Consider the following 8,100-nt stretch of genomic DNA (forward strand, 5'->3'; position numbering starts at 1 on the left):
CGGGTTAATTGCATTGTTTTCCCCGGGTGCGCTCCGAGGTGCGCAACATCGGTGCGCACCAAGGAGGGCTCCGAAGTGTGCTCCAAGGTGCGCACGATTCGGAGCTCGGTTTGCCCGGGGTGCGCACACCTTGGCTGGGTTGCGCACCCTTTGTGCGCTCCAAGGTGCGCACGAAGTCGGAGCTCGGTTTGCCCCGGGTGCGCACCTTCGCCAGGGTGCGCACCTTGATGCGCACGCCTTGGCTGGGCTGCGCACCTTGGTGGGCGCCATGGTGCGCACCTTTCGTGCGCTCCAAGGTGCGCACGAAGTCGGAGCTCGGTTTGCCCCGGGTGCGCACCTTGGTGGGCGCCATGGTGCACTCCGAGGTGCCCAAGATTGGTGCGCACCAAGGAGCGCTCCGAAGTGCGCTCCAAGGTGCGCAGGTGCGCGCGAAGTCGAAAGTTGGGTTAATTGTCCGGTTTGCCTCGGGTGCGCACCTTGCGTGCACCTTCGCCAGGGTGGGCGCCTTGGTGCGCACACCTTGGCTGGGCTGCGCACCCGGGCGCGCACACCTTGGCACCCGCGTTTCCTTCATTTAAAATTTTTTTTTTTTACAATCTCTCAAGTGGGAAATTCTATAATCTCAACTTTTTTTGCCTTTTCAGGAAACTTTTGAATGGAGCGCATCATTGGTGCGCTCCGAAGTGTGCTCCAAGGTGCGCACCTCTGGTGTGCTCCAAAGCTCTCTCTAGCTGCGTGCACCTGCCCCGGCCGCGCACCCGGCCCCGCCCAGCTTCGCTCACCTGTCCCGGGCGTCTGGTGCGGAACCTTAGAGTAAGAAACATCACCGTGCACCTTGGCCAACGTGCGCGACTCGACCGAGCGCGCACTGGCCGAGGTGCACACCGATTTCACCTGGGTGCGCGCGCAGCACCTCGGGCGCACCGGGGTGCGCGCACAACGCCCGGGTTGCACCGTGGCCTGTGTGCTCGGGGCGCCTCGGGTGCGCGCTCGGTGTCGCCCCCGCGCGCGCGGTAGTGCGGGCAGCGCACCCCGGCCCGGCCCGGCCCCGACGAGAACGCAAACGGGCAAAAGGTTTATTCAAATAGCATTGCGACGCCCGGCGAAAAACTAAGAAAGGGTGCAACACCGGGACTTCCCGGGAGGTCACCCATCCCAGTACTACTCCGGCCCAAGCGCGCTTAACTGCGGAGTTCTGATGGGATCCGGTGCACTAACGCTGGTATGATCGCACCCGTTATGAGCTTGTCGCAGTGTGTACTTAGCAAACCGCGACCCACGTGCGAATCCACCCCGGCCACCCACCCCCGTCGAGGTGCACACCCTCCCTCGCGAAGTGCGCCCCGTTCGCCAAGTGTGAGCCCTGCCCGGGTGCGCGCACCTTGCTAGGGCGTCGGGTGTGCACCCGGCCCGGCCTACGTGCGTGCACCTGGACGGGGCGTCGTGTGCGTGCAGTGTCCCGTCTGCAACGCGGTGCCCACACACCACCTCGGGCGCAACGACCTGCGCTCACATGTGGGCCGAGTGCACCTTGGTGCATGTTCGGGGCGCCTCGGGTGCACGCTCGATCTTGCCCCGGTGCACCAAGGCGCTCGGTTTGCCCCGGGTGCGCACTTGGTGCAAGGTGGGCACCCAAAATAGGGATCAAGCACCAAAACACAAGTTTCGGGATGCAAAATGGGACCCAAGGACCACAAATGCGTTCCAAGACCCATGATGGGTCCACGAGAACAAAAATGTGTTCCGAGACTTAATAAACAAATATTGGGTTTTAGGAGAAGAAACATGCTCTGATGCCCAAAACGAGAATCGACCCCGAAAAGGCCACAGGCCAAAAGTGGGATGCGAGACAAAAAAAAATGGGACCCGAGGACCAAAATTGGGTTCCCAGGTCGAAGACAGGGCAACCGGACAAGAAACGACCTCTAAGGCTCGAAATGAGTCCCGACGACTAAAACTTGACAAGAAGCACCCATCAGGCACCCAACTCGACACCCATGGGATGCCGACCCACCCGGGCTTCCACCTAGCACACCTTGGCACCCACCCACCCTCGCACCCAACCTCGCACCCAACTTAGCACCTTTGAACCCACATTGGCACTCACCCTGACCCTGGCACCTTGGAACCCACATTGGCACTCACCTTGACCCTGGCACCCACCTTTGCACTCACCTTGGGACCCACCCTGGCTCCCACCTCGGCACCCACCCAGACACCCACCTTGGTTCCTTGGCACCCACCTTGGATCCTTGGCACCCACCCCGACACCCACCTTGGCACGCAACTTGGCTACTTGCCACCCACCTTGGCTCCTTGACGCCCACCCCGACAACCACCCCGTGACCTACCCTGGCTAGGGTTGGTGCACACCCACCCTGGTGCCCACCTTGGCACCCACCCCATGACCCACCTTGGCACGCACCTTAGTACCCACCCCGTTACCCACCCTAGGACCCACCCCGTGACCCACCTTGGCCAGGGTGGGTGCCTTGGTGCGCACAACTTGCCTGGGCTGCACACCAGGGCGGGCTCAAGATGGCACCCGCGTTCCGTTTTTTTCACTATCTTTCAAAACGGAAATTTTAAAATCTCGTTTTTTTTTTTTTTTTGCCTTTTCTGGAAATTAGTGAAGGCAGCGCATCAAAGGTGCGCAATGCTGGTGCGAACCCGGGAGCGCTCCGATGTGTGCTCCAAGGTGCGGCGTGCACGAAGTCCGAGCCCGGCTTGCCCCGGGTGCGCACCTCGCGTGCACCTTCGCCGGGGTGAGCACCTTGGCTGGGTTGCGCGCCCTGGTGCGCACCAAGGAGCGCTCTGAAGTGTGCTCCAAGGTGCGGCGTGCACGAAGTCGGAGCTCGGTTTGCCCCGGGTGTGCACCTCGGGTGCGCACCTCGCGTGCACCTTCGCTGCGGTGGGCACCTTGGCTGGGTTGCGCGCCTTGGTGGGCACCATGCAGTGCACGAAGTCGGAGCCCGGTTTGCCCCGGGCGCGCACCTCCGCCAGGGTGGGCACCTTGGTGCGCACAACTTGCCTGGGCTGCGCACCAGGAAGGGCTCAAGATGGCACCCGCGTTCCGTTTTTTTCACTATCTTTCAGAACGGAAATTTTAAAATATCGTTTTTTTTTGCCTTTTCTGGAAATTAGTGAAGGCAGCGCATCAAAGGTGCGCAACGCTGGTGCGAACCTGGGAGCGCTCCGATGTGTGCTCCAAGGTGCGGCGTGCACGAAGTCGGAGCCCGGTTTGCCCCGGGTGCGCCCTGGTGGGCACCATGGTGCGCACCAAGGAGCGCTCCGAAGTGTGCTCCAAGGTGCGGCCTGCACGAAGTCGGAGCCCGGTTTGCCCCGGGCGTGCACCGCGGGTGGGCACCTTGGTGCGCATGCCTTGCCTGGGCTGCGCACCAGGGCGGGCTCAAGATGGCACCCGCGTTCCGTTTTTTTCACTATCTTTCAAAACGGAAATTTTAAAATCTCATTTTTTTTTGCCTTTTCTGGAAATTAGTGAAGGCAGCGCATCAAAGGTGCGCACCTCGCTGCCCACCACGGTGCGCAACGCCGGTGGGCACCCGGGAGTGCTTCGAAGTGTGCTCCAAGGTGCTGCGTGCACGTTGTCGGAGCCCGGTTTGCCCCGGGTGCGCACCTCGCGTGCACCTTCGTCGGGGTGGGCACCTTGGCTGGGTTTGCCCCGGCTGCGCTCCGAAGCGGGGTTATTGGAGCGCCGCCTCTTTTTTTGTCGGAGCGTTTGGTGGGGTTTCTCGCATTGGCTCTTCCCAGGCCCGGTTGCCACCCTGGCGCGCACGAAGTCGGAAGTAGGGTTAATTGCCCGGGTGCGCACCTTTGCCAGGGTGGGCACCTTACCTGGGCTGTGCACCAGGGCGGGCTCAAGATGGCACCCGCGTTCCGTTTTTTTCACTATCTTTCAAAACGGAAATTTTAAAATCTCCTCTTTTTTTTGCCTTTTCTGGAAATTAGTGAAGGCAGCGCATCAAAGGTGCGCACCTCGCTGCCCACCTTGGTGTGCTCTGAGGTGCGCACCCGGGAGCGCTACGAAGTGTGCTCCAAGGTGCGGCGTGCACGTTGTCGGAGCCCGGTTTGCCCCGGGTGCGCACCTCGCCTGCACCTTGGCCGGGGTGGGCACCCTGGCTGGGTTTGCCCAGGGTGCGCTCCGAAGCGGGGTTACTGGAGCGCCCCCTCTTTTTTTGTCAGAGCGTTTGGTGGGGTTTCTCGCATTGGCTCTTCCCAGGCCCGGTTGTTGGGTGCGCTCCCACCCTGGCGCGCGCGAAGTTGGAAGTTGGGTTAATTGCCCGGGCGCGCACCTTCGCCAGGGTGGGCACCTTGGTGCGCACACCTTGGCTGGGCTGCGCACCAGGGCGGGCTCAAGATGGCACCAGCATTCCCTTTTTCTCACTATCTTTCAAAACGGAAATTTTAAAATCTCGTTTTCTTTTGCCTTTTATGGAAATTAGTGAAGGCATCGCATCAAAGGTGCGCACCTCGCTGCCCACCTTGGTGTGCTCCGAGGTGCCCACCACGGTGCGCTCCGAGGTGCCCACCACGGTGCGCAACGCCGGTGCGAACCCGGGAGCGCCCCGATGTGTGCTCCAAGGTGCGGCGTGCACGAAGCCGGACCCCGGTTTGCCCCGGGTGCGCACCTCGCGTGCACCTTGGTGCGCACACCTTGGCTGGGTTGCGCGGCCTGGTGGGCACCATGGTGCGCACCAAGGAGCGCTCCGAAGTGTGCTCCAAGGTGCGGCGTGCACGAAGTCCTAGCCCGGTTTGCCCCGGGTGCGCACCTTCGCCGCGGTGGGCACCATGGCGTGCACGAAGTCGGAGCCCGGTTTGCCCCGGGTGCGCACCTCGCGTGCACCTTCGCCGGGGTGGGCACCTCGGCTGGGTTGCGCGCCCTGGTGCGCACCAAGGAGCGCTCCGAAGTGTGCTCCAAGGTGCGGCGTGCACGAAGTCGGAGCCCGGTTTGCCCCGGGTGCGCACCTTCGCCGCGGTGGGCACCCTGGTGCGCACCATGGCGTGCACGAAGTCGGAGCCCGGTTTGCCCCGGGTGCGCACCTCGCGTGCACCTTCGGCGGGGTTGCGCGCCCTGGTGCGCACCAAGGAGCGCTCCGAAGTGTGCTCCAAGGTGCGGCGTGCACGAAGTCGGAGCCCGGTTTGCCCCGGGTGCGCACCTCGCGTGCACCTTCGGCGGGGTTGCGCGCCCTGGTGGGCACCATGGTGCGCACCAAGGAGCGCTCCGAAGTGTGCTCCAAGGTGCGGCGTGCACGAAGTCGGAGCCCGGTTTGCCCCGGGTGCGCACCTCGCGTGCACCTTCGCCGCGGTGGGCACCATGGCGTGCACGAAGTCGGAGCCCGGTTTGCCCCGGGTGCGCACCTCGCGTGCACCTTCGCCGGGGTGGGCACCTCGGCTGGGTTGCGCGCCCTGGTGCGCACCAAGGAGCGCTCCGAAGTGTGCTCCAAGGTGCGGCGTGCACGAAGTCGGAGCCCGGTTTGCCCCGGGTGCGCACCTCGCGTGCACCTTCGCCGCGGTGGGCACCATGGCGTGCACGAAGTCGGAGCCCGGTTTGCCCCGGGTGCGCACCCCGCGTGCACCTTCGCCGGGGTGGGCACCTCGGCTGGGTTGCGCGCCCTGGTGCGCACCAAGGAGCGCTCCGAAGTGTGCTCCAAGGTGCGGCGTGCACGAAGTCGGAGCCCGGTTTGCCCCGGGTGCGCACCTCGCGTGCACCTTCGCCGCGGTGGGCACCTTTGCTGGGTTGGGCACCATTGAGCGCTCCGAAGTGTGCTCCAAGGTGCGCACCATGGCCCTCCAAGGTGCGCAGCATGGCGTGCACGAAGTCGGAGCCCGGTTTGCCCCGGGTGCGCACCTCGCGTGCACCTTCGCCAGGGTGGGCACCTCGGTGCGCACACCTTCTCAATGTTTTCTTGCCTTTTCTGGAAATTGGTGAAGGCAGCGCATCAAAGGTGCGCACCTCGGTGTGCTCCGAGGTGCGAACCCGAGAGCGCTCCGAGGTGCCCACGAAGTCGAAAGTCGGGTTAATTGCATTGTTTTCCCCGGGTGCGCTCCGAGGTGCGCAACATCGGTGCGCACCAAGGAGGGCTCCGAAGTGTGCTCCAAGGTGCGCACGATTCGGAGCTCGGTTTGCCCGGGGTGCGCACACCTTGGCTGGGTTGCGCACCCTTTGTGCGCTCCAAGGTGCGCACGAAGTCGGAGCTCGGTTTGCCCCGGGTGCGCACCTTCGCCAGGGTGCGCACCTTGATGCGCACGCCTTGGCTGGGCTGCGCACCTTGGTGGGCGCCATGGTGCGCACCTTTCGTGCGCTCCAAGGTGCGCACGAAGTCGGAGCTCGGTTTGCCCCGGGTGCGCACCTTGGTGGGCGCCATGGTGCACTCCGAGGTGCCCAAGATTGGTGCGCAACAAGGAGCGCTCCGAAGTGCGCTCCAAGGTGCGCAGGTGCGCGCGAAGTCGAAAGTTGGGTTAATTGTCCGGTTTGCCTCGGGTGCGCACCTTGCGTGCACCTTCGCCAGGGTGGGCGCCTTGGTGCGCACACCTTGGCTGGGCTGCGCACCCGGGCGCGCACACCTTGGCACCCGCGTTTCCTTCATTTTAAATTTTTTTTTTTTACAATCTCTCAAGTGGGAAATTCTATAATCTCAACTTTTTTTGCCTTTTCAGGAAACTTTTGAATGGAGCGCATCATTGGTGCGCTCCGAAGTGTGCTCCAAGGTGCGCACCTCTGGTGTGCTCCAAAGCTCTCTCCAGCTGCGTGCACCTGCCCCGGCCGCGCACCCGGCCCCGCCCAGCTTCGCTCACCTGTCCCGGGCGTCTGGTGCGGAACCTTAGAGTAAGAAACATCACCGTGCACCTTGGCCAACGTGCGCGACTCGACCGAGCGCGCACTGGCCGAGGTGCACACCGATTTCACCTGGGTGCGCGCGCAGCACCTCGGGCGCACCGGGGTGCGCGCACAACGCCCGGGTTGCACCGTGGCCTGTGTGCTCGGGGCGCCTCGGGTGCGCGCTCGGTGTCGCCCCCCGCGCGCGCGGTAGTGCGGGCAGCGCACCCCGGCCCGGCCCGGCCCCGACGAGAACGCAAACGGGCAAAAGGTTTATTCAAATAGCATTGCGACGCCCGGCGAAAAACTAAAAAAGGGTGCAACACCGGGACTTCCCGGGAGGTCACCCATCCCAGTACTACTCCGGCCCAAGCGCGCTTAACTGCGGAGTTCTGATGGGATCCGGTGCACTAACGCTGGTATGATCGCACCCGTTATGAGCTTGTCGCAGTGTGTACTTAGCAAACCGCGACCCACGTGCGAATCCACCCCGGCCACCCACCCCCGTCGAGGTGCACACCCTCCCTCGCGAAGTGCGCCCCGTTCGCCAAGTGTGAGCCCTGCCCGGGTGCGCGCACCTTGCTAGGGCGTCGGGTGTGCACCCGGCCCGGCCTACGTGCGTGCACCTGGACGGGGCGTCGTGTGCGTGCAGTGTCCCGTCTGCAACGCGGTGCCCACACACCACCTCGGGCGCAACGACCTGCGCTCACATGTGGGCCGAGTGCACCTTGGTGCATGTTCGGGGCGCCTCGGGTGCACGCTCGATCTTGCCCCGGTGCACCAAGGCGCTCGGTTTGCCCCGGGTGCGCACTTGGTGCAAGGTGGGCACCCAAAATAGGGATCAAGCACCAAAACACAAGTTTCGGGATGCAAAATGGGACCCAAGGACCACAAATGCGTTCCAAGACCCATGATGGGTCCACGAGAACAAAAATGTGTTCCGAGACTTAATAAACAAATATTGGGTTTTAGGAGAAGAAACATGCTCTGATGCCCAAAACGAGAATCGACCCCGAAAAGGCCACAGGCCAAAAGTGGGATGCGAGACAAAAAAAAATGGGACCCGAGGACCAAAATTGGGTTCCCAGGTCGAAGACAGGGCAACCGGACAAGAAACGACCTCTAAGGCTCGAAATGAGTCCCGACGACTAAAACTTGACAAGAAGCACCCATCAGGCACCCAACTCGACACCCATGGGATGCCGACCCACCCGGGCTTCCACCTAGCACACCTTGGCACCCACCCACCCTCGCACCCAACC

General features: G+C 63.2%; 2 non-coding genes across 2 annotated transcripts; both read right to left on the bottom strand.

The window, feature by feature from the left end:
• Positions 1-1,117: 1,117 nt before the first annotated feature.
• On the bottom strand, positions 1,118-1,236 carry LOC131863444 (5S ribosomal RNA). Its single transcript, XR_009362346.1, has one exon. It is a non-coding gene; the product is annotated as a 5S ribosomal RNA (ribosomal RNA).
• Positions 1,237-7,152: 5,916 nt separating this feature from the next.
• LOC131863455 (5S ribosomal RNA) lies at positions 7,153-7,271 on the bottom strand. Its single transcript, XR_009362357.1, has one exon. It is a non-coding gene; the product is annotated as a 5S ribosomal RNA (ribosomal RNA).
• Between the last annotated feature and the right edge of the window lie 829 nt (positions 7,272-8,100).

This window comes from Cryptomeria japonica, unplaced genomic scaffold (genome assembly GCF_030272615.1).
Source record: "Cryptomeria japonica unplaced genomic scaffold, Sugi_1.0 HiC_scaffold_64, whole genome shotgun sequence".
Classification (NCBI taxonomy): Eukaryota; Viridiplantae; Streptophyta; class Pinopsida; order Cupressales; family Cupressaceae; genus Cryptomeria; species Cryptomeria japonica.